General features: G+C 42.6%; 1 long non-coding RNA gene across 3 annotated transcripts; it reads right to left on the bottom strand.

Annotated features, from left to right (window-relative positions):
- Positions 1-9,300: 9,300 nt before the first annotated feature.
- LOC142008671 (uncharacterized) lies at positions 9,301-25,131 on the bottom strand. Of its 3 annotated transcripts, XR_012644201.1 has the most exons (4): positions 24,803-25,131; positions 22,684-23,317; positions 22,299-22,463; positions 20,453-21,438 (listed from the first exon to the last, which is right to left on the bottom strand). It is a non-coding gene; the product is annotated as an uncharacterized LOC142008671 (long non-coding RNA). The 3 variants fall into 3 exon arrangements; XR_012644202.1 differs by lacking the exon at positions 20,453-21,438 and adding an exon at positions 9,301-9,386 and having other exon boundaries at positions 22,299-23,317; XR_012644200.1 differs by having other exon boundaries at positions 22,299-23,317.
- Between the last annotated feature and the right edge of the window lie 1,185 nt (positions 25,132-26,316).

Genomic DNA, 26,316 nt, shown 5'->3' with positions numbered 1-26,316 from the left:
ACACGAACATATCCAGTACAGGGTTACAATGCATTAATGAGAGCCATGCCTACCTCCCTTCCTTACCCGCTAGGCTCTTCCCATGTTTGCAATGTGAAAATGCTCTGGAGTAGATGTAACTTCTTTTTTGTAGAGACTGATTCATTCTCAGTCTTAAGAGGTCAAAAGCGGCCTTGTAAAACAAAAGATGCTGTTATTGTTGAACAGACACCCATTCACTAGATGGCTATATGCATTGTTTCAGATTTAAAAATTCTATCTACATTTTGATCTTGATTTTGTTTCACAGGCAGTGCAAGTGGGAGGGTGACTCCTGTCCCATCCCTGCCTGTGGACAGGTTCACCCTGATGTGCCACAGGAAGAAATAAAGCAAGACCTCATCCTGCAGCAACTGTAAAAGGCTCAGAAAGAAGGAGTGCAAGCCGCTATTGATAGAAAGTGAACACAGCGATGGCAGCAAAGTATGCTCCAGCATAGGATCCAGAACTTGGAAAATCAGGCAGAGCTCCTGTCAGCAATCAGAGACCAGACCAACATCCTCTAGTCCCTGTTGCAATTGGATAGGGGTCCCCTGCACATCATGAAAAAGTTACCCAACTTCCTCACCATGTTCCCTGGCCTCCCCTTGTTGGGGGCCCAGAATGAAGGGAGGAAAAGTAAGAAGAGCCTTGTGGTATACTGCCAGGGGTGTTCCACACCATAGTAGAATGCTTACATTCCCCCACGAATTATGGCAGGATTCCATTGCTTTCACACCCTTTAACCCTCAGCCCGATTAAAAATTATGTAGGTCAGAATAACAGTGTTGTTTATTGGTTAACCTGGATTGGGGCTGGCGGGGTATAGTTGAAGTGGTTTCATCAAGGGAAATCATATCATTGGTGAGGGGGCACACTACTTAAAAGCAGCAGATCCATCTTTCTATTTGCTCATTCGTAGAGCTGTTTTTCAAAGCATCCCTGATTTTCATTGCACTATCTGTGCTTGCCTGATTGCCCTTATGTTCGGCTGTTCATAAGTACTGGCCAGGACATCTGCTTCTGCCCTCCAGCTTGGCATGAAAATTTCTCCCCTTGCCTCCTCACAAAGATTATGAAGCATGGGAATGTTGGCTTTCCTGAGGTCCAAACAGATCAGAAGGCACCTGAATCTGGCTTTTAAATGGCAAAAGGCACATTCTACCACCATTCTGCACATGCTTAGCTGGTAGTTGAAGTGCTCCTTGCTGTGGTCCAGGGTGCCTGTGTGTAGCTTCACGAGTCAAGAGAGCAGAGGGTAAGCAGGGTTGCCCAGTATCACTGTGAGCATCTCCATGACTCCAATAGTGATTTTCTGGTCTGGGGAGAAAGTCCCACCTAGAGTATTCTGTACGGACCTGGATTTCTAAAGATGCACACGGCATGCACCTTTCCCGACCATCCCACGTAGATGTCGGTGAAACAAACTTTGTTATCCAGCAGCTCCTGAAACAGCATAGAGAAGTACCCCTTGTGGTTTATGTACTCTGAGGCCAGGTGGTCCAGTGCCAGGATGGGGATGTGCATTCCATCTATTGCCCCACAGCAATTAGGGAACCACATGGCAGCAAAGCTATCCATTATGTCCTGCACACTTCCCAGAGTCTTTCACAGCAGAAGGGGATTGATTGCCTTGGCTACCTGGATTACAACAGCCCCTACTGTAGATCTGCCAACTCCAAATTGATTTCCCACTGACTGGTAGTTGTCGGGAATTGCAAATGCCACAGAGCAATTGCCACTTGCTGTGCTGTACAGCCAGCAGCTCCGTATTCATACTCTCTAATCTTTCATTGTGCTCTGAATCAGGGTCCTTCTCCTCCTCCTGGTTGCTTAACCTCCCAAGATACTTCAAGTGTCCTGCAGTGACCATAACAAACTGTGCAACAGATTTAAGTCTCTCCAGATCCATGTTAGCTCCTTGTAATGCTGTATGCCAGTGGCAAGCTTTGGAAAAGTGGCCAAAAATTCCTTTGGCAGTTTAGTTCCAATGGGAGCAGGGAGTAAGGGCAATGCACTCTGCAATGATGACATCAGACACCCACAACCACTTGCTGTACATTTTTTCCTCATAACATACTGGCACAAAGCCAGAATGCAACGAGGCTGCACGAACTGTGGGGAAGGTACCCGCAATGCATTGCCGACAGTTCAAGCTTGGCAAAGGTAATGGAGACACACTATGTCAACTTTCTGAACAAGTGTGGACACTCGCCAATTGAGGACACTCACCAATTGACTTACCTTTTTATGGCTAGATTTTGTAAGCTTTAATAAATTTGACTTTATTTACTAATGTAGACGTAGCCTGAGTTGCATCTGCACCAGGCATTATGTTGATATTTCTATAGTGCTAGTGAGTGTGAAGTTTTCACATCCTGGAGCGGCATCGCTATGTCCACCTAAAATTTAAGTGTACACCAGACCTAAGTCTAGATATAAGGGGAAGGAGTCAAAAGTACCTTCAGGAACTAAGAAGTCTAAAACATGGCTGTGAATAGGAATATAGACCTCAATCAGCAATGCACGCAAGAACATTCATAAGGACATCCTGATGCAGGGAAGCTCTCACCCACATCCTTAACTTCAAAGGCATATTTAAGTCCCATAGAACATAAACGTGCTTAGAAGCTAAAATTTTTGGATACTTAGATATTTGCTTACCATTTTTTAACACTCAGACAAAGCACATTTACCAACACCTCTCCAATTCTGAATATTAACATTTAACAGACCAGGCATGTCTAATCAGAGATTTAATTTAACAAAATCCACACGACACTTGGCATAAACATAATAATGCTCTCTCTGTAATATATAATAAACAGATCAGATAACTACAGTAAAACCCCAACTTACATTCAGGTTGAGTTTCTGGACAACCACACTTGAGCTGAATTTTGCGCAAATTGAAGTCTGCATGGGGATGGGGAGGAGCAAAGAGCTAGCCCAGGAAGAGAATGTACTGCCATCTTTGGGTCCCCACAATTGAGCTGCAAGTGGTGGAGGGGCTCAACAGTCATGGCAAAGATGGTTTTTGCTAACAGGAGGGAGTTTTGAGAGGAGCTCTCCTGGTGGCAATTTACAGCACCTTAGAGTAAGGGGCTGTCTGGAGTGTGTGGGAATTTGTGTTTGGGGGTTCTGGGCTTGTGTTTGTCTGTTTTGAGTGCTGAGCTGTTTGTTTGAAAGCTTGTGTGGCTCAGCCTGACAGTTGGAACCTGTGAGCCTTAATTAGGATTTGAAATCTAGAACTCTCTGCTCCTTGGTTGAGCTGTAGCCAGAGAGAGGGACTATCAGAAAGGCTGGAGCTTTAGCAACCCTGCTAGTAAGTGACCAAGGAGCTGCTAACAGGAGGGAGTTTTGAGAGCGGAGTTTTGAGGAGGCGCTTAGAGAGTGCTAGTTACTTCTGACCACCTCTAGATGTAAGACTTTTATAAACTATATATCCCAAACATTTAAATAAAAGCCCCATATATAATCAAATTTATCCTTCACAGAAAATGCAGGCAGAAGCCCAGCAGCAGACTGGGGACGACCCTGTTTATTGTGTTGAGTGTAACATGTACGATTACCTGCCCTGTGGACGGGTGGCGTAGGTGTGTACGTGGTGCCAGGAGCTCCTGACCCTCAGAGACCAAGTTTGGGCTCTTGAGGCCAGACTGGATGAACTGGAGGCCCTAAGGGAGGCAGAGAGATTTGTTGAGGAGATTTCCAGAACACTGTAGTCTTGTCCCACCTCCCGTCTGACAGCCTCGGTGCTGTTAAGGAGGATGAAAAGCTCAGAGGAAGAGAGCGTCAATGGGAGCAGAGGGAAATCATCCCATAGTTGGGACCCTCCTTCCAAAGGGTGCTATGGTGCTATCCTCTCACACTGAGGATACCTCTCCAGGGGAGGGAACGCCAGGTGTTAGGAAGTGGAGTGATTCAATCATTAGAAACATAGATAGTTGGGTTTGTGAGGACCAGGAGAATTACATAATGACTTGCCTGCCTGGTGCGAAGGTTGTGGATCTCTCGAGGCATTTAGATAGGCTTATGTGTAGTGCTGCGGGGGGGGGGGGGCGGGGGGGGGGACTGGTGGTTGTGATACATGTAGGTACCAATGACATAGGGAGGGGTAGGAGATATGTCTTGGGGACCAAATTTAGGCCGCTAGGAAAGAGACTGAAATCCAGGACCTCTATGGTGGCACTCTCAGAAATGCTTCTTGTTCCACGCGCAGGGCCAGGTAGGCAGGAAGAAGTTTACAGTCCCAGTGAGTGGATGAGATAATGGTGCAGGGAGGAGGGGTTTAGATTTATTAGGAGCTGGGGACACTTTTGGGATGGGGGAGCCTATACAGGAAGGATGGGCTCCATCTAAACCAAGGTGGATCCAGACTGCAGGCACTAAACATTAAAGAGGTCATAGAGCAGTTTTTAAAACAAAGATTGGGGAAAGCTGATTAGTGCGGAGGAGCACGTGGATCGGATGGAGACTTCTCTTAGAGTCCATTAATAGAGATTATCTAGATTTTAGTCAGAAATAGAGGAGGGGAGATGATGTGTGTGACGGATCAGAGAAGAAACACTCACATATTAAAGAATCTAATACATCAGGGCAGGGCAGACAAATAAACAGTGGCATTTTTAAAGTGCTTCTACACAAATGCTAGAAGTCTAATAAGGTGGGTGAACTAGAGTCCCTTGTATTAAGAGGAGATTGACGTAATAGGCATCACAGAAACCTGGTGGAATGAACACAGTGGGACATAACCATACAGGGATATAAAATATATCAGAAGGACAGACTAGGTCGTGCGGATGGTGGTGTGGCACTGTATGTGAAAGATGACATAGAATCAAATGAAGTAAAAATCTTAAATGAATCAAAATGTTCCATAGAATCACTATGGATAGTAATTCCATGCTCTAATAAGAATATAACAGTAGAGATATATTATCGACCACCTGACCAGGACAGTGATAGCCATGTTGAAATCTTAAGGGAGATTAGAGAAGCTATCAAAACAAAAAACTCAATAAGGGATTTCAATTATCCCCATATTGATTTGCTGCATGTCACCTCAGGACAAGATGCAGAGATAGAATTTCTTGATGCCTTAAATGACTGCTTCTTGGAGCAACTGGTACAGGTGCCCACCGGGGAGAGGCAATGCTCAATTTAGTACTGAGTGGCACACAGGATCTGGTCCAGGAGGTAACTATTACAGGACCACTAGGAACAGCAATCATAATATAACAACATTTAACATTCCTGTGGTGGGAAGAACACCTCAGCAGTCCAACACTGTGGCATTTAATTTCAAAAAGGGGAATTACACAAAAATGATGAGGTTACTTAAACAGAAGTTAAAAAGGTAGTGACTGGAGTAAAATTCCTGCAAGCTGCATGGAAACTTTTCAGGGACACCATAATAGAAGCCTAACTTAAATGTATACTACGATTTAAAAAAACATAGTAAGAGACCTAAAAAAGAGCCACCATGGCTTAACAATCCTGTAAAAGGAGGAGTGGGCTTTTCTACACTACCTCCTTCCTTCAAAGGAAGGATGGTAATTAGGGTGTTGGGAGTTTACTAATGAAGTGCTGCCGTGTATAGGCAGCACTTCATTAAGCATATTCCTTCCCGCCCCCCCAACTCCAAAGTTTTAAACTTTGAAGTACCGGCATGCGTCTACTAAGAAGTAAGGGGACTTCGAAGTTGCCTCAGCACATCGAAGTACTGGCAGGTGTGCCACAGCTAGGACGTGTGCTGGTACTTCGAAGTTTAAAGCTTCGGAGTTGCTGCGGGGTGGGGGGGTGAATTTCCTTAATGAAGTGCTGGCTATGCACAGCAGCATTTCAGTAAACTCCCAACACCCTCATTACCATCCTTCCTTTGAAGGAAGGTGGTAGTGTAGGCACAGCCAGTGAGAGATAAAAAGGCATCTTTTAAAAAAGTGGAAGTCCAATCTTGGTGAGATAAATAGGAAGGAACATAAACACTGCCAAATTAAGTGTAAAAATGTAGTAATAAAAGCCAAAAAAGATTGAGGAACAGCTAGCCAAAAACTCAAAAAGCAATATCAAAATGTTTTGAGTACATTAGAAGCAGGAAGCCTGCTAAAAAAAGAAAAAAAAACAAACAGTGGAGCCCCTGGACGATCGAGATACAAAAGCAGCAATCAAGGACAATAAAGGCATTGCGGAGAGACTAAATGATTTCTTTGCTTCAGTCTTCACAGCTGAGGATATTTGGCAGATTCCCAAACCTGAACCATCCTTTGTGGGTAATGAATCTGAGGAACTGTCCCGGACTGAAGTGTCACGAGAGGTGGTTTTGGAACAAAGAGAAAAACTTAACAGTAACAAATCACCGGGACCGGATGGCATTCACCCAAGGGTTCTGAAAGAACTCAAATGTGAAATTGCAGAATTATTAACTGTGATTTGTAACCTATCCTTTAAATCAGCTTCTGTACCCAAGGACTGGAAGACAGCTAACATAGCACCAATATTTAAAAAGGGCTCTAGAGGCGACATTGGCAATTACAGACTGGTAAATCTAATGTCAGTACTGGGCAAAGTAGTCAAAACAATAGTAAAGAATAAAATTGTCAGATGTGAGGAAGAACATAATTTGTTGGGCAAAAGTCAATGTGATTTCTGTAAGGGAAATCACGTCTTACTAATCTATTAGAATTCTTTGAAGGGGTTAACAAACATGCAGACAAGGGGGACCCAGGAGACATAGTATACCTAGATTTCCAGGAAGCCTTTGACAAAGTCCCTCAAAGGCTCTTATGTAAATTAGGTTGTCATGGGATGAGAGAGAGGGAGGACCCTTTTATGGATTGACAACTGGTTAAAAGACAGGCAACCAAGGGTAGAAATAAATGGTAAATTTTCTGAATGGAGAATGGCAATGAGTGGGGTTCCCCAAAGGTCAGTCCTAGGACCAATCCTATTCAACTTATTCATAAGGGTAAGCAGTGAGGTGGTAAAGTTTGTGGATGATACTAAACTGTTCCAACATAGTCAAATGAAAGCAGACTGAAGAATTTCATAAAGATGTCACCAAACTGAGTGACTGGGCAACAAAGTGGCAAATAAAATTTAATGTCAATAAGTTTAAAGTGATGCACATTGGAAAAAATAATCCCATGTATACATACAGTATGATGGGGGGTAATTGCTGCAACGAATCAGGAGAGAGATCTTAGGGTTATCATAGATAGTTCTCCGAAAACATCCAGGTAGTGTGCAGTAACAGTCAAAAAAGCAAATAGGATGTTACGAATTATTAAAAAAGGGACAGAAAATGAGACAAAGAATGTCTTACTGCCCCTATATAAAGACTACGGTATGCCCACATCTTGAATAGTGTGTATAGATGTGGTCTCTTCACCTCAAAAGAGATATTTTGGCATTACAAAAGGTTCAGAAAAGGACAATTAAAATGATTAGGGGTTTGTAATCGGTTTCATTTGAGGAGAGGCTAAAGAGACTGGGACTTTTCAGTTTAGAAAAAATGAGACTGGGGTGGGATATGATAGAGGTATATAAAATCATGAGTGGAGTAGAGACGGTGAATATGGGAATAAGTAAAATACCTTTCCTTTATTCTAAGAGGACATCAAAAGCAATTAATGGGTAGCAGGTTTAAAACAAATAAAAGAAAGTTCTTTTTAACAAAGCACACAGTCAACCTGTGGAACTCCTTGCCAGAGGAGGCTGTGAAGGCTAGGACTATAACAGAGTTCAAAGAAGAGCTAGATAAATTCATGGATAGAAGGCTATTAGCCAGGGGGTAGGAATGGTGTCCCTAGCCTTGATTTGTCCAAGGCTGGAGAGGGATGGCAGGAGACAAATCGCTTGATCATTGTCTTTGGTCCACCCCTTCCGGGGCGCCTGGCACCAGCCACTGTCAGCAGATGGGATACTGAGGTAGATGGACCTTTGGTCTGATCTAGTAATGGCTGGTTTGGCAGCATTGCTTGTGGCGCTCACCATGCTGTCTGGTTCCCAAGTCTCTGCAGCATGAGGAAGATGGGAAACTGACTGGAGCTGCTACCCCCGGATCCTGGCTCTGCCTGGCTTACAGCTCCTGCAAGTGGTGGAGAATCCAGAGCCAGATGCAGCAGTGCTGGTCAGTTTGCTGGCTCCTACACTCAGAGGGGAGCTCAGAGCTAGGCACAGCTGTGGGGCGCACAATGGCCCAGCTTCTGCTCGGTTCCCAGCTCCCCGCTGCTTGCAGGATCTGAGAAACTGACCAGTGCTGCTGAGCCTGGCTCCAGGCTCCCTGCTGCTCTCAGCAGCAGGGAGCCAGATGCAGCAGTGCCAGTCAGTTTCCTGGCTCCCCACCACTTGCCCTTGTGCTACCAGCAGCTATGCCTGGCTCTGGCTCCCCGCTGCTTGCAGCATCCAAGAAACTGACTAGTGCTGCTGCACCTGACTCTGGGCTCCCTGCCACTCACAGGAGCCCGGAGCCAGGCTCAGCAGCACTGGTCAGTTTCTTGGCTCCCGCAAGTGGTGGAGAGCCAGGAAACTGACTGGTGCTGCTGCACCTGGCTCCCAGCTGCTGAGAGCAGTGGGGAGTCTGGAACCAGGTGCTACAGCGCTGGTCGGTTTCCTGGCTCCCCCAGGCTGAGGGACCTAGGAACCAGGCAACAGCATGAGCGCCATGAGCAGCACTGCTGCACCAGCCAGCAGGTGCATAGAGCCACCATCGTCATTGCTGCAGCTGCCCATCCCCTGAAGTTTTCAGATGGGGTTCAGCAGGGCCTGACACAAGGGTCGGCCAGGGCACACTGCGGGTGGCGAAGATGCAGCAGGGCCCGGCGGGAGGGCACAGCAGCCAAGCAGTAATTGTTGATTTGAAATCACATTGTTCCAAGAAATGCGTAAGTTGAAATTGTGTAAAATCGGGGGTCGACTGTACATTGTTGAATAATGTCTCTAAACAGACCTTAGACTTATGATTATTGTAACGTGTTTAATATTTACAAGGCAAAGATTTGTAAGTGTGTAATACTTTTTAAATAAAGTTTAAATACTCTGTTAACTTGGATGTTTTCTTAAATGAGGGCCACAAATTGAGTGCTGTCTATTCACTCATAGCCAGAGTAATTAATGGGTGAAAACCTTATTTTCTTTAATAAAAGAGAGGGTCCAAACACTCCTCCTGTGAGGCAATCAACCCTTCAATTTATTGTGAGAACATAACACACACAGAGAACTTACCCGTATGGATGTGTACAGGCAGTACTGCTGAGCCCTTTAGCCTGCTTTGGTGGGCAACGAAAGGGTTTGATGCCAGCATGTATTCCCATGTATCTCTACAGAGCCAGTTTTGAAGAACACTTCGTGCCAGAGAGGAAACAAGCCTTGCCACAACAGGAAAAAAAAAAAAATCTCTTTTTCCCTAGATAAATGCTCCAGAAGGATGATATTTCTCAGTTATATAGTGTCCAATTGTGGTGTTTTATAACAACTTTTATGACTGGTACATACAGCTATTAGTTTAATAGGTAAACATTAACATGAGAGGGAGAATTAAAGAACAAAGATTTATTTAAGTCCTTTAAAATATCAATACACACAGTGACCCAGCTATGCATAATCAGTGCACAGGTAATCCACTGGCAGCAAATACACACCATGTAACGTTCAATTGACAGTACCAGACAGCAAAACACAGAGATCCATTCTGACCATCTTCTGGAAACTGTTGGTGTGAGTACCTATGTTAGGTAGTTGGAAAGGTAGAACATAACCCACATCTTCATTGTTTGCAGTTGTTTAAATTGAAGTATGCAAAGTGTACCTCTGAATAATGTGTTTATACTTCAAAGGCAATTTTTCTACTTTTAAACAGTTGTTTATGTCCACATTACAGTACTGTGCAAATATTGTAGGCTCTATTACCTTTCATGTGAATTCATGGATCTGACACTTCTAGAATCACCAATCCTTCATGCGCATAAACTGCCTGTTTTGAATACCTAAAATCCCTACTCCCGGCAATATTAGCGAGAACTATGCTGAGCAAGTAGTGCAGGATTAAACCTCTACTGCAGTCAATTTATTTGGAATTAAAACTTATAATTGAGGTATATATTATTTAGAAAAAAGTAGAAAAGAGATTTGGGTCAAATCCTGGTCCCACAGAAATCAATAAGTATTTTCCCAATTGATTCCAGTAAGTCCAACATTTGTCCTTACACATTTTCCAGTTTTTTGATCAACACTTATGGAAAGAAATTTTCATTTTAATACATTCCCATATATTAACTGTTCAGGTAAATATTAACCCCAAAATACATGCACTAAACTCATATACAATACCCATATATTATTTTACTTACATCAAGTATATTGAAAATAAAGCTATAATATATCATTCAGATTTACTATTATATTTTAAGTCTAATACTGTGGTACTTTCACTGATATCTGAAATTCACTATGTACAAGCAGTGTGTCTTATCTGAGATGTCTATCATGCAAAAACAAACAAACAGATTAATAAAAATATTCCAGTTTAAGTCTCAATTTATAATGACCTTTTGAAAGGATGTTTGGTTGCATCAAAATTTTAAACAAAAAGATGGAAAAATGGACTCAGCTCTCAGACATGTAATTTAACACTTCCTTGCAGTGAAGAAATAAAGCTTACATCATTTAAGGATAAAAGCCCATCATTTCCACAGGAAAGGAGAACATGGTTAAAAAGCAAATTGCATATATTCTGTGAACAGCCTGGTTTTTAACCTTCTTGAATAAAACAATCATTTTAGTATCAGCATTTCAGAATCAAAAGCTTGAGAATAAGTGGATTTAAATGTCAGATTTTGGTAGGACAGCCATCAATGAAAGCAAGCTGTTCCAAGCAAAATGATATTCACCAATTTTGTCTTTCCACTAAATATTTGTAACCTTTCAATGTAAAGCCTTATTGCAAACAGAGTTTTCACACATCTAGAATTTGAAGCATATTTAAGAGCTACAAAATAGATACATAGCTCTACAATGCAGCTGCTGTCTAATTTCCATAAAGCCTCTTGGAAAGCAACAGTCATGCACATACAGTAAATCAAAGTTTTAAGCACTCTCATTCACTGAATAGGCAATGATTCTTGCTCATTGCTTCTGCTCACTGCAGTCACAATCAAAACACTATGTATTTAAGAATACCTACTGCACAATGATTTAGTAGAGCAACCCAGCTCTGTAACCCCATCATGTGTCTTGAAAAGTAGTACACCTATCAGCCATACAGATTGTTTCACTACAGTTCATGCTACAACACAATTTGTATGGTTCTAACAGTTGTAGATGGTTTAAGAGGTCTGATCTGTTCCTGTGATGTAGAATAAGCCAAAGATCTATAGATCTATGACTTTTTTAATGTAATACTAGAGGTGATGGTTTATGAATGTAGGAATAAAGAGTGAAGTCCTGAGATTCTGTGTAATTGCAGCAGGGACAACTTATTTTCTCCCTTAAAAAGAAAACAAACAGTACACCAGAGATTTTATTTTGCAGGTGGGATATTTTTTATTTTTTTAAAAAAAAAAAAAGGTCCTGTGTCTTTAACGTAAGATTCCCCTGTCTCTTTTCACAGCCTCATGGGTTGCCATGCCTGGCTGAAAAAATCTGAGGACCCATAAAATTTCTACATGCTCACTGTAAGGTATATTATGTTTTTAAAAGGGCAGTGTAAGATGAAAACATAATACACAAATGTCATATCTAACAAAAGAGCTAGGCTTTGAATTTCTCACCCTGGAGAATTAGTGTCCCCATTCAAGAACCCTGTTAGCAGGTAACCTGGCAGCCTTCTCCTTTATATAAGAGCTGGTAGTTAAAGCTCAGCAGGGAGAATTGAAGTTTTGGGGCATATCTACCCTTGCAACTGATTGTCAAAACTTTTGTCATTCACAGGTTCTCATCCCTCTCCCACCCTTGTTCCAACAAGTGCAAGTACAAATGCTGCGAAAGCCACTTGTGGTTGCTAGAAGAAATGTCAGCAAAAATGAAGACCACTCTTTTGTTCTTTGAGGGGTAAGACTAAAAAGCTGAGGAAAATAACTTAATTCAATAGAATGCAGGTCCTTGCTTATTTGGAAAACGATGTCTTACCAAAAAAAAAAAAATTATATTATATAATTACTCCCTAGTATGATCTCCCTTCCCCTAGGTTGCTCTCTTATTTTTATTTCTCTTAGTTACTTATCCTTCTGTGTCGTCATAGACTCCCCAGTGAGTCCTCAGGAGCTGGTTACTTCGAGACCAGCTGAGGGGTGTTAGTCTGCAAGAGCACATCTATACTTATAAGATCCATGCTCTGGGGGCCAATCCTCCATGGTTCAATTTAGCTCGTCTAGTAGGGATGTGCTAAATTGAATGTTGAGGGCACACTCCCATTGACTTCAGTATTCCTCAAAGTCACAAGGAGTAAGGGAAGTCTACTGGAGAGTTTCTCCTGTCAACCTCAACTCCACCCATGCTATTCTCATAGCTCAAGTTACGTATCTTCAACTGACTTCTTCCCCTACTTTAGACCTGCCCTTAGTTGCAGATAAGGTAGCTTAGCAGGTAGCCACTGCCTAGCTGAAAGGAACTATGCCCGTCTACGCTGCACAGCTTTTAGCAACAAGTCTGTGTCAACAAAGTTGGTGCATGTAAAAAGTGTGTACGTTCTGGTGAATCTTAGATGTCCATGACAATATTTTCATAACTTAGTGAGTGGGAAATGTCCATATTTATGCTAATACTTTTGATTAGTAAAATTTAAAAAACAGTCTAGTGTACTTTTCATAATTTATGTTTATTTGTTGACTGTCTCTCAGACTGATCAATGGAATAGACCAAGGTAATTTGTGCTGCTGGTTTTCAGTCAGGTTTACTTTCAGGATATCATATATTTGCATGATATTGCAATAACTGTTGGGCTAACCCTATAGGAAAAATAGTTTTAAAAAAAATGTTTCCACTAGAACTAAAAATATAACCATTTCGTTTACTCAGACTTCATGAAGACTTTTTTAGCGTAAATTAGATAATTATATATAATTTGTCAAAGCTGACCTGACACTGGGCCTCATCTTGTTCTCATTAGCTTCAACAAGAGATGGATTGGTTCCAGGCCACCTTTAAATGCAACCTTGTGACCTGAAATCCAACTTCTCTACCACATGAGTTACAGAAGTTCCAATTTTGGAAACTTAAAATTTTTTTTAAAAGTATGAATATGAGAATTACTGATTGCGATGTGCTAAAAACTCACAGGCTATTCTGCAAAAGTAGGTTTCTGGAGCAAAATGTAAATACGTTCCTTTCAGCAGAATATCATGCATCAAGATAATCAGGAAAAAACAATCTCTCGGGCACTTAAGAAACGTACCCCATTGAGTATCAATTAGGATTTGCTACAGTGATCATTAAACAATATTTACACTCTGCATTAATGATTTGGTTAATTTCTATAAGCTGTCCAAGGACTTGTCCACATGGAGACTTACTACATGGCAAGGCAGGGTTTGAAGGAACTGCATGCTCATGGATCGCACATTAAGTTACCCTGACTCAGACACACAGTACTAGGGAAAAAATCATTTATGAGCCCACTGAAATACAAAGACTAAATGAAAAGAAAGAAAAGCAGTCAAGTGGCACTTTAAAGACTATCAAAATAATTTATTACGTGAGCTTTTGTGGGACAGACCCACTTCTTCAGACCATAGCCACATGGTCTGAAGAAGTGGGTCTGTCCCACAAAAGCTCACCTAATAAATTATTTTGATAGTCTTTAAAGTGCTACTTGACTGCTTTTTTGTTTTGATAGTATACAGACTAGCATGGCTTACTCTGTTACTATTCACAAACGAAAAGAGTGCAGACAGACATCCTTAACTCTGAATCGTCTTAAACTGGAGCTTGGGATTTGTGTGTGTGTTTTTTAATTTCGATTTACATAACGAATGAATGATTAAATTAAAAACAGCATTTGTAAAGTCAAAATAAAACAATGCTAGCCCTTTGCCGCCCCCTTCTGGAATATACAAGAATTCTCTCACAAAATACAGTATTAAGGAATTCAGCAACAAAAAAAATAGGTGTAGATTTCAGCCTCTAGCTTACACCAGGCCTCAAAGGTCTCTCTTGCTTTTTCCAAGGTCACATGCCAAACTGTTTCTTAGGAGTCTTGTCTTTTGCCTCCGTCTTCCTTTCTCACCTCCTCCCTCCTCAAAAAAAAAGCCTGCAAAAGCTGCTCTGCCCACCCAGTCTAAAACCCCTGGGCAGGTTCACATAGCTGTTTTAGATTGTGGGGAACTATCTAGGATTAATTTGTTATGCTAATTAAAGAGTGAATTCATACCCATTTTCATGGGCTCTTTAAAAAAATTCAGTTCACAGCAAAGTTTCACTCTGCACATAACATTATTTAAGATTTAATCTAATATTATAAACCAAATATAGACACATTTGTATACAAAGCCATACCATGAGTGGCTATTTTGAAAGGTTATGTATTGGCTACTCTTTTTGAAAATACCATCAGTGGCAAATAATACTTGAATAACAACCCCAAAATGGAAGTCTATACGACAATTTGCAAGCATAAAGCTGAATGTGAACCAAAGGCTGTGTCTACACTATCTCCCTACTTTGAAGGGAGCAGTAAGTAGGGTGTCAGGAGATTATTAATGAAGTGCTGCGCTACCTGTGCAGCACTTCATTAAGCTAATTCGCCCTTGTGGCAACATCAAAGTGCCAGCTTGTGTGTAGCCAAGGCTAACCCGCCAGTTCTTTTAAGTGCCTGGGCAAAATTGTGAGGAGTAAAGGGACTTCAAATTTGCCCAGGCACTTCGAAGTACTGGCAGGTTAGCACTTCGGAGTTGCCGCAGGGGCAGAATTAGCTTAAGAACATAAGAACAGCCATACTGGGTCAGACCAAAATGTCCATCTAGCCCAGTATCCTGTCTGCCGACAGTAGCCAATGCCAGGTGCCCCAGAGGGGGTGAACTGAAGACAATGATCAAGCGATTTGTCTCCTGCCATCCACCTCCCACCTTCGGCAAAATGCGAGGCACCATACCTTACCCCTTGCTAATAGCCATCTATGGACCTAACCTCCAAATATTTATCGAGCTCTTTTTTAAACTCTGTTAGAGTCCTGGCCTTCACAGCGTCCTCTGGTAAGGAGTTCCACAGGCTGACTGTGCGCTGTGTGAAGAAAAACTCTCTTTATTAGTTTTGAACCTGCTACCCATTAATTTCATATGTAGCGCAGCACTTCATTAATAATCTCCCGACACCCTTCTTACCATGCTCCCTTCGAAGTAGGGAGCTAATGTAGACACAGCCCAAGTGTAGCACAGGCCTTTCTGTTAAGATGCTGCACACCAATTCGTTTCAAATCTTTTTTCTTCTAAGTACTCAAGACTATACTCTATTCTCTTTTATTCATCTTTCACTTTCTCTCTTGGGGTTTTGTCTTCTCATTTGACGTCTGTATTTAAATGCATTGCTACATTAATGGATATAGAAAGGCTATGGGAGATTTGTGTTCTGCTACATCCTCTTATTTCTGGAGAGACAGTAAACACACACACACACACACACACCCCCCAAAGCCTGAATTAGAGTCAAATTAATTTCCCCACCCACCCACACACCCCAAAAAATTGTACATAGATCATAATGAATTGTAATGTCTTCATCTTATTAGTCTGGGATAAAATACTCTGAAAGATACATGAAGATATAATGGTATTTTAGAACTGTTAGTTTCATGAATCAACTATACTCAAAAGAGCCAATGACTTATTAACATATCACACTTTCATACTATATACATGAAGTTAAATAATACATTTTAAAAAGACTTCCCCATGCTACTTGATGTTCAAACATTTAATGGTTAGCCACGGGACAAAGTTATATTTAACTTGTTTCCTTGAAATTATCTAGTAACAGTTTCTCACTTGGAGGAGCTAATTATTTCAGCAACAAACAAAAATCTTGAAAGTGTAGGAAGTAAAGAAAACCAAAAAAGGAGATGTTAGCTGTTACATAATATAACCAACCCCAAGACCACGCAGCATTAGGTGACCTGTAAAATTCCATCAACGTTAGGAGTGTGTGCTAAATGCCCCCAAGAACTTCAAGAAGAGAGGCATTCAGCACATTTTTTCCCTCAAGGTAACAATGTCTCCTTTCTCCCTCACCTCAGTGGGACTGTCAAATTCTCTCGCACTAGGGCTACACGGTAGCTCTAGATTGAAGTAAGTTATGCAAGTTGCACTGTGCACATTACATAACTTATTCCAAGGCATCTTATTTTGAACTTGGTGCAGGCTACAACGCACTGGAGTCTCAACTCCCTGGTAACCCTTGTCATATGTCATGAGGGTTACCAGAAATGAAATACCCCACTCAAAATAGCCTTGCTATTTCAAGCACGGTGTTTGACTGTGCAGTTTCTATTTTGAAATACAAATGTATCCTGAAATAGAAACAACAGCCTAGGCTTAGCCTCGCTGAATAAGTTGGTGCCCCAGCAACCACTGTACTACCGTCACCAAGGCTGGATTACTCAGTCTACGACTTAATCAGATGGGGCAAAAAAAGGTACAGGTTTTATGCACCTCTCCAGTCTGGGACCCAAAAGGGGTAAGAGATGGAACTATTCGGGACAGCATTAAAAATAAAAAGGTAGTGACCTGACCTTCCATCCATACTATATGCCAGCTCCACGTGTCAGTGGGGTGGGCAGGTCAATGTGAGGTGGGAGCGACCCCACACCCCTCCCCTACCTTTTTACCCTGCTCCTGAGCAACAGGGGCCAGGGGATTACCTGGGGCCAAGGACTGCACTCAGCAGCTACAGAAGCGGGTTACCCCACTCCACTCACCTTGGGGGTGGTAGGAATAGCAGCTCCCTCCACTCCACTGCACCAGCCTCTGGGCCCACTGAGCCTGGGCTCTCTACAGCTGGCAGGAGCCGGGGGCACTCTGCTTCCTGTCACCTGTGGAGAAGTGAGGCGCATCGAACTGGAAGGGCAGAGCGCCTGCCATACTTACCACACACATGGCGAGTGCAGGAGGCCTCACCCTGCTGCTGTGCACTACTCCTGGCTGTGTGCGATACCCTAGCCCAGCCCCACGTAATCTTCCCCCTTCCCTTCCATACGCTGACTGGGGCAGGACCACTAAAAGGGCAGGACCGGGGGCAGCTGACCCAGTTCATCCAACATGTCACAGGGCGTAAGGAAGAAATACACAAAGTTAAGCACTCAGAAGAGAAAGTTAGAAAAATGCCAGAATCCCCGTCAGGCTAGTCTCATCCCTCCAGACTTCCTGTCCCAGTCTCCCTCACACAATCTACTCCCAACCCTCAAGTACCTTGTCCACTGATCCACTTTCCTCCACAGCCTCTCCTATCATCTCTCTCCCCCTTTACCCTGGTCACCTGTTGCCCCCATATGACCATATGTCCCATTCCCGCTGGCTCCCAGTTTCAAACTTTGTCCCCATCCAGTTCTTTTCTCAGTCTATTTAACCAGTCCTAGTTCTCCCCTTATCAAAAAAATCTACTTCCTTAGTTCTCTTCCCTCCTTCCCAAACCTCTCTGGTTCCCGGTCTGCTCATGCCCCCAGTCCCCAGTCTACTCTCTCCCCAACAAGACCACCTGAGTCCTCTGCATTTGTATAAGACAGCATCTTTCCTCTCACTGTAACTCAGCAGGAAGGCACAAGATAGAACGGTTCCTTGCTCTCAATTAAGGTGTCCAGAGCCAGACCCAGCAAAGTCTGCAGCAGCCCATAGCTGAAATTGCCAAGAAAGTCCTCCTGAGCACTGGACAGGTGCATGCCCATAGTAGGTGAAATTTAATAGCTAAAAGTGAAGATGTTTCTATTGAATTTAAGTCCTGCCCAGCCATCGTGACTTTTGTGGAAAAACTGGGCATTTGTTCCACTTGTTCTTGTGCGCATTAGCTGGCAAGAACACACAGGATAAATAGCCATTTTTGCCAAAAGAGTTGGGTACAACCCTCTAGCAGTCCACAAAGGAGCATGCAGGGGAGGGCTCAGGAAAGCTTCTTAGTCCAGGCCAACCCCACCATGTGGGTGGTAGAGGGTCTTGGATCAGACTCAGGCAAGGCTGGGAAAGGCGGGGGAGCAGCTAATTGCAAGGTCAAAAAGCAGGGGTGCAACCTAAAACATTTGCTCATCCCTGTTCTAGAAAAAAAAAAAAAAAAGTGGGTTCTTATTGTACCAGTTATACAATGTCATTGGAACTGCAGACTTGGCATCAGAGTAAACCCCATTATCTGCTATGAGCTATTGTAACAGACATCATAATCTGAAAAACCTTTGTGATTCTTATATTGTTTGCCCACTGCAGCGTCTTCAGAATTCAAACAAAATATAATATCCTTTTCAAAGAGCTCAGTTTTATGATCACTTTGCATTTTTGAGAAGAATGGAAATAAGTAGTTATTAAACCTGTTATAATGCTACATAATGACTGTGTCTATGTTAGCTCCCAACTTCGAATGGAGCATGGTTAAGTAGGGTGTTGGGAGATTACTAATGAAGTGCTGTGGTGCATATGCAGCACTTCATTAAGCTAATTCTCCTCCACAGCAACTTCGAAGAGGCAAACTTTGAGGTGCCGGCTTGCATGTAGCTGCTGCTAACCTGCTGGTACTTTGAAGACTTTGAAGTCCATTTACTCCTCAAAAGTTTGCCACTTCGAAGAATTAGCTTAATGAAGTGCTGCATATGCAGTGCAGCACTTCATTAGTAATCTCCTGACATCCTACTTACCATGTTCCCTTCAAATTTGGGAGGTAGTGTACACAGCCAATATAGTTTAGTCGTAAGTGGTTGCGTGTGCTGACATTGGTGGCATCTTTTAACAGGTAGGTCCACTTTAATAAATTAACATTAAGTGAAAAATTTTTTGCAAAACACAATTTTCACCAAAGTTATGTATCAGAGCAGAACTCAGTTTTAAAACGTTTTAGCATTTGCTTTAAGTGACTAGTGGTGGTTTATTTTTAAAGTGAAACAAAAATACCAATTGGATAGAGCGTGTATGTCAAGCATGCAGCTCCAGGGACCAATCGAACTTTTTTTGCAACTACATGTTGATAAAATAAGTGTGGCCTGCAGCCTGCCCTGGGCCTGTGGCAGGGGAGCCTGGCTGCCCCACCTGCCTGGGCAGGGAGCCAAAAGCAATCAGCTGGGGGCTGCAGCAGCTCCTCCTCCTCTCCCTTCCCTCCCATTGGTGCAGGCAGCGGTGGGCTGAGGAGCAAGCCTGGAGCTGCTGGGTGCAAGGAGCCACAGGCAGCCAGCTCTGGAGTCATATACTCTGGGAACAGCAGCAACCCTAGCTGGGCACCTGCCCCGGGGCAGCAGAAGCAGCACAGGTACCTGTTCCTCTTCAGCACCAGCACCTATGAGCTCCTGGCACTGCTCATTGCCACCATTTGCAACCCGGGCTTGTGCTGCAACCTGCTGGTGCTGTATGCCCGCTTCCGGTGCCTGCACATCCCCATCCAGCTCCTCTGCTGGGCATGAGGAGCAGCTGACTGCTGCCGGGACAGCTGTAGCAACAGCCTCTTAAGCAACACAGGGAGCCCCTCTGCCCCTTCCCTACTGTGTACCCCCACTACTGGCCTCCTCCCGTGATGCTCCACCTTCCTCTCACCATTGCCACCCTCCCCAGAGGTAGATTAGTGGATTGCAAGGCCCTGGGTCAGAGCACCCCTACTTTTTACTCTTGCCAGGGAGACGGGGTCAGAGTACGAGGGCATGCCCCACTCTCCAGCAGGAGCACCAGGCAGGTAGAGCAGGTTGGGTACAGGGCTGCCTATTTTACAGGGGCTCCAAACTGGTTGGGACGCCTGTTCATAGCATGTTGGCTCAGTGGCTAATCCAACACTGCTCTCTATCATCCACCTCATCATGAACTCACTCCATTTCCCACCAGCCTCTCTCATGTTCTTTCCCCAGCCCCATCCTCCCACAGCCCTGCTACACACCTATTGTACAATCATCTTTCCTCTCATTTCACTTTCTAGTTCAAACCTGCAACCACACTTTATCCTCTGCCTTCTGCCACCACCTTACTCCAACTCCAGCCGCTTCCCTGATCCTATGACATCCCCATCTTACCTTCCCCCTGCACCCACTCCAACCTCTCCATTTGAGCCACCGGCTCTCCAGATCAGTGTATTTTCCCCATACCCCTACTGACTCTCTTCCATTTTATCTGTCCACCAACGTATTCCACCAGTTTCATTCTCTTATTGATAGTTTCCCCCACCACCTCTTCCTTCCACTTTAGCTCCAGCACCTGACATTTAAGTTAAAAAATACTATATATGAGCAAACAATTTCATATATCAAATTTTATTTTATGCACTATTAATAAAGTTATAAAACAATAGCATTCATATTAAGTATTAAATTCTCAGTTAAAATCATCATATACCTAAAACATATTCTGTAATAATAAATTATGACTTTCTGATAGAAGTATATTTTCTTTGGTGGCCCAGAAAGCTATCAGTTTTTGTTTAGGCTCTAAGTTTGACATGCCTGGGATAGAAAGTCTCAATTAAAAAACACAAAATTAACATTTGAAATTAATAGTTCATTACACTGAATGGATAAAGTTGTATTAATCACCCTTTTATGGTGGAATTGGAGAACCCCAAAACAGGAAACTATAAACTAAATCAAGATGTTTCTCTTACAGAGGAAAATAAATTGTTTGTTTCATAGACTTCTTGTTTGTTTACATTTGTGTATGAATGAATGGAGGTGTTGTGTATTTGTGTGGAAAAAAAAACCCTACCAAGTTTTGAAATTGATTTTGAAAGTAATAAGATTCAGTGGGTTTCTTAATTTCTTGTAGGAATTATGCAGATGAGGACCAGCTCTTAACACTTAAACAGGTACATGTGATCTCAAACAATAACGCAACAGACAAAACTAAGACCTCACCCTTACATGGATCAACACAATCTGGGGGCTATAAAACCTTTGCTATCCAAGATGTTATCCCAGGCAATTTGTCCACCCTGATCGTTATGACAGGAATCTGTTTTACAGGTACTATCATACTCACCTCAGTTCCCAACAGATATTGTAATGCACTACATTTACAAGCTATTACAATGACGACAGCTACAGCCCATTCTTTAAGACACCTCTTCAGAGACAGCTTCAGTTTGCACTTACAAACTGCAACGGGAAAAATGGGAGAAAGAAAACTGCCTGACAAAGAATTTTTGACATTATGTCATGATTTTATATCTGAAGTCAGAAAAGGCAATGTTTATTGGAATAAGAACCAGTCTGGAAGCTAAGAGATCTGTCATTCTGGGTAAGTCAAGTGGTCTTCGTCAGTTTCCCTACTGAAAAGAAAAAAGAGCAGCATCACACAGAGGCTATGTCTACACTAATCCCCAAACTTCAAAATGGCCACGCAAATGGCCATTTCGAAGATTTTACTAATGAAGCGCTGAAATGCGTATTCAGTGCTTCATTAGCACGCGGGCGGCCGCGGCGCTTCGAAATTGACGCGCCTCGCAGCTCGTCCCGACAGGGATCCTTTTCGAAAGGACCCCGCCTACTTCGAAGTCCCCTTATTCCCATGAGCTGATGGGAATAAGGGGACTTCGAAGTAGGTGGGGTTCTTTCACAAAGGAGCCCTGTTGGGACCAGCCGCACGGCAGTGAGGCGTGTCAATTTCAAAGCGCCACGGCCGCCCGCGTGCTAATGAAGCACTGAATATGCATTTCAGCGCTTCATTAGTAAAACTTTGAAATGGCCATTTGCGTGGCCATTTCGAAGTTTGGGACTAGTGTAGACATGGCCTAAGTGTTACTTAACGTTTACAGTTGTCAGGTAGTGGTTTCAGGATGAAAATAGTGTCTCTAGTTTATTAGAGACAGAGTAAATCTACATAAAAGGTACTTTTCCCATAAAATGGGACATGATTTTCAAGTCCTAAGATCCCAGGAGAATTTTAAGTCCTACTTTTTAAACACCTACAAACATCTGTAGAACGCTAATAATTTTCATACAAATACATTTGCAAAAGCCTATTCACAGATTTTTGTTGCTCCTCCCTGTAACAAATTTCTCAGCAACACTAAAAGTATAACTCAGAGATGGTGTCCTACTACTAAATGCTGAAACTCCATAATATACATTATTCTTACTGATAGTTTTACAATGAGGGTACGGCATAAGAAAAATGTTTGAGACTTACCAGTAAAATCACACTGCACAAATTTAAACAAGGCACTCTGACAAGATACATACAGATTTCTCACTTCTCAGCTTCAAAAAGAGATGAATGCTTTGTGCATTGAAAAAGATTGTTTTCCATTATGGTTGTTCTTGTGTATTTTCCTTGCACTGGGCGACAACTCTCCTGCAAGTCAGACATTGATAGCTTTTACTTGTTTGTGTGTTTTTAAATTATTTTCAATTAAGTTCCATTTAGTCATGCATAAATTACAGTAAATATATTTGAAGTCCTTGTCCCCATCATGATATTCAACATGGATTTTTAACAAGCACATTCTGACGAGTTTTTGGTCACATATTGCAGCTTTGTACTCTCAGCACTTGGTTTTAAGCTGTAAAAATACCTTTCAAAGGCTGAGCTAAACCACTCTTTTCAGGTCTGGCCTTCTGACTTTTTCTGTTTTCATGTTTCACTTCAACTTCTGGGTTTTTTTCCATTTAAAACATGAGATGTTCATATTGGGCTTCTGCCTCACCTTTGCCCCTGATTCAGTGGGATCTGTGAAATGAGAGATGGAATAAAGCACTACACAGCAGGACTCCTCAAGTTAAAACTGGCCCACTTCTTTTTCAACAGTGTGTTTTATCTTCCAATATTGAAAGAAGTGAGGATTATTCTGTCATTCCTCAGGTTCACATCACAGTACAGGGCTCATACTAAGCAGCACATGTTAGGTGCGCAACAGAAGTGGTATCTTTGCTACGTTTTCTTCATTTTCTTTGTTTCTTGGCTGATTTCATCCCCTGTGCTGTATGAGTCATTTTTATCTTGATGTGTGCCTATTTCAAGGCATTCATAAATATGGCAAAGTTTACCCTGTTTATGACCGTTTGTCATATGAGGTCTAAATTTATTCTTGATACTGCTTGTGAACTGACAAAGTTTGGGTTGTTGTGGTCTTCTCTCATAAACATGGGCTTGTGGGAAAATATATTGGTATTTAAACTCATTCATCTTCAGAAAGTGTAAACACCTGCCTGTAATAGAAACATAAATAAAGCAGATTACAGATGTTCTACCATCTGCAGAACTGATAGGTCTGCTATTTTCTGCAGAAGAATAAAGTATTACTGAAGGTTCAGAATAAAAGGAGATATACGTAAAGCACCTATTTACATTTTCCCAACAAGAGACTGATGCATACTATGCTGCAGTATACAGTCAAAGCTCTGTTAAGTGCAATTAGCTGACATTTCTGATCTCTCCCAGTACAAATCTTCAATCTAGTCATGGGGACTGCTCAGGAGGTTGTGTGACTACACATTCTGCATTCTTAAGGGAAAGAGGCAGAACACTTGTAAACAAATTGAAATCCAGGATTTATTCAAAAAAGCAGCTTCAAGAGTGCTTTTTTTTTCCAAGCATCATTACAGATTCAGCCTGATCTCCTATACCTTCTACATCTGAAACATTGATAATGATCCTCAGGCACTGCAAGATCCTGAAGTGCCTTCTGCATCAAAAATTAAATTACGTTCAGTACAGTGTTAGCTCTGTGTATTTTAATGACCTGGATGTAGATTTAGAACATACACTGCCCATAGCAATATGGAGTGTCAAAGTTTTCTATACAGTACATTATCTTATCTGTATACACCAAGGTGCTTCAGGAAACCAACTACTCCTACAATGTAGTTCTATTAGGATTGGTGAGTACCTGTATACAGTACTATTTTAGTTAATTTTATTATCATCTCTCTGTCTCTAGAAACTGGTATTTCATCAGTTAAATAACTCTCCAATAACCAGCATGTTCAAATAACTGGCACCACTATCTCCAACATGCAGGATAACAGTGCTTTAGATGTATTGATATTATTTTTACCTTATCTCAGAAGTGTGACAAGAATATGTAGAATTAGGTTCTGATCTAAACTGCATCAGCGTATATAAAATTCAAGGGTAAAAATCAAAACCTCTTGGAAGACAATGGAGATTTTGCCAGTAGAAAGTTTAAACACAAAGCAGTTCTAGAGTTTCAACATTCAAAATTTTCAAACAGGTTATAAAAATCCCAACTCATTTGCTTCTCTATTGGGTTTTTGTTATGTATTCATTTTGGGATTTGCGTAACACAAATCCCATGGCAAAACCTTTTCTACAGAAAAATGCACCATTAAGATACTAACTTCTCAGCATTAGCCTTTCACAAATCTACAGAGCTAAAATACATACACACAGTACACACTATTGAGAAAGGACTCTGTCTTGTTATACAAATCTTTACAGTCCAAACACCCCATTTTTTTACAGTAAACAATAATCCCTAGAATGCATCATAGCACCTAGAAGCCCTATAGATGATCATTTGTAGAACATCTCTTTGCATACCCTCCAGTCCTCCCACCAGTGTAAAATTGCTCCTTTATAATCAGTCTTGAAAATCTGCAGCTATCCAGTGACCATGCTTACAATTCAGGGATCAGGTCCTATTTTTTTAATCCAGGCAGGACTCTACTTACTTGTTGTTCTCCAGTGCTCTGAATTCCCCTTGCACAGAGGATAGGGAAGAACGGACCACACCTGCTACAATGATTCAACAGCAAAAGCAGGGAGGGAGAAGCCACAGAAGCTAGTGCTAGAGAAAGACAACCAGTGGCGAATCCCTCCTGCACCTGGCACGCTGCGCCCAGCCAGGGGCAGCTCGAACCTACTACCTACTCTTACATTGTACCATAGCTTCCCAGCGCACACGTTCGCATATCAGCCCCATTTATACACACCACAGCTACGCCTGATCCTCCCCTACCCACCCAGCCACCTTCCCTACAGCTGCAGCTGCTGACATAGACCCTCCGCTGCACACACGTGCCCTTCGTAGCCAAGGCCAGGGAGGACAGTTCCATTCCGCTCTGTGGGGGTCACTGAGCTACAGTTGCTGACTTAGTCTCACCCGGATTCCGGACCTGCGCGGCTCACACCCCTCCGCTAGCTTTCCAGTTTCCGGCCCGGAAACTAGAGGGCGGTGCTAGAGTGCGCGCCCCCCGCTCCGCTCCGCTCCGCCCCGCCCGCTCCCTTCACTACGGCAGGTGGCCGCCCTGTGAGGGACCGTGTGTAAGCTGACGCGCAGAAAACGCCGAGCTGGGGAAGGATTGATTCTTCTGAAACCCAAATTTCAAAGCTTTAAGACACCACTGCCACCTCAAGGCCCCCCGGTGCCTCTCCGTTCCTACCCCTGCACATTGAGGACTCCCTGTGCGAGTTTAGCGCACAGCCTTTTAAGCCTCTTCATTGTTGTAATCCAACAGGGGGTTATTTGAAGCAGTTGTTGGACAGAACGGTGTTACTGTCTGATACTGTGTACAGGGCCTAGCACAGTTCATGGTTAGGCTTTCAAAACATAGTCATAGCAGTGCAGGTCTGAAAAGGACTTCAGTAGTTCATCTAGTACAGACCCCTGCACTGAGACAGGACTAAATTGCAACTTGTCCATAATCCTGGAACCCTAAAATGAAGGGGGTCCTGAAAGATTGTCCTGTTGTCCATCCTTTTCCACTGTCAAAGCAGGACTAAGTGTTATCTCCGTAGGTAATAACAGTGGAGTACCACTGATTAACACCTGAGATTATTGCAGCTGAAACAATTTAGAAAATTGTTTTAATTTTCTGTGCATATGCTTTTTTCTTACTGCATTTCTTTGCTTTCTCAAAATGGAAACAGGCATTGTTGTACCAACACAGCTGTACCATTTTAAGATTACTCATGTAGCCACCCTTAAATTAATGGGACCTTGCATGTGGCCACTGATACAATTACAAAACCATCTCCAACAAGCTATGTCAAGAGAAGAGCAGTCTCTCACTGCTATAGTGCTGTCCCCATTGGCTCTTCTGTTTGTGTAACTTATGTTTCTCAGCGGCATGTTTTTTTCTTATCTGCAAGCAACACAAGAGTGCCAGTGTAGACAGAGACTCGCTGTTTCCTTCTAATGCAGCAGTGAAAGGCAGGAAAGGACCTGAATATAAGGGTTGGAGGT

The sequence above is a fragment of the Carettochelys insculpta genome, chromosome 2, assembly GCF_033958435.1.
Source record: "Carettochelys insculpta isolate YL-2023 chromosome 2, ASM3395843v1, whole genome shotgun sequence".
NCBI classification, from domain to species: domain Eukaryota; kingdom Metazoa; phylum Chordata; order Testudines; family Carettochelyidae; genus Carettochelys; species Carettochelys insculpta.
The sequence above is the reverse complement of the archived record's forward strand: the minus strand, read 5'-3'. Positions and strand labels throughout refer to the sequence as shown.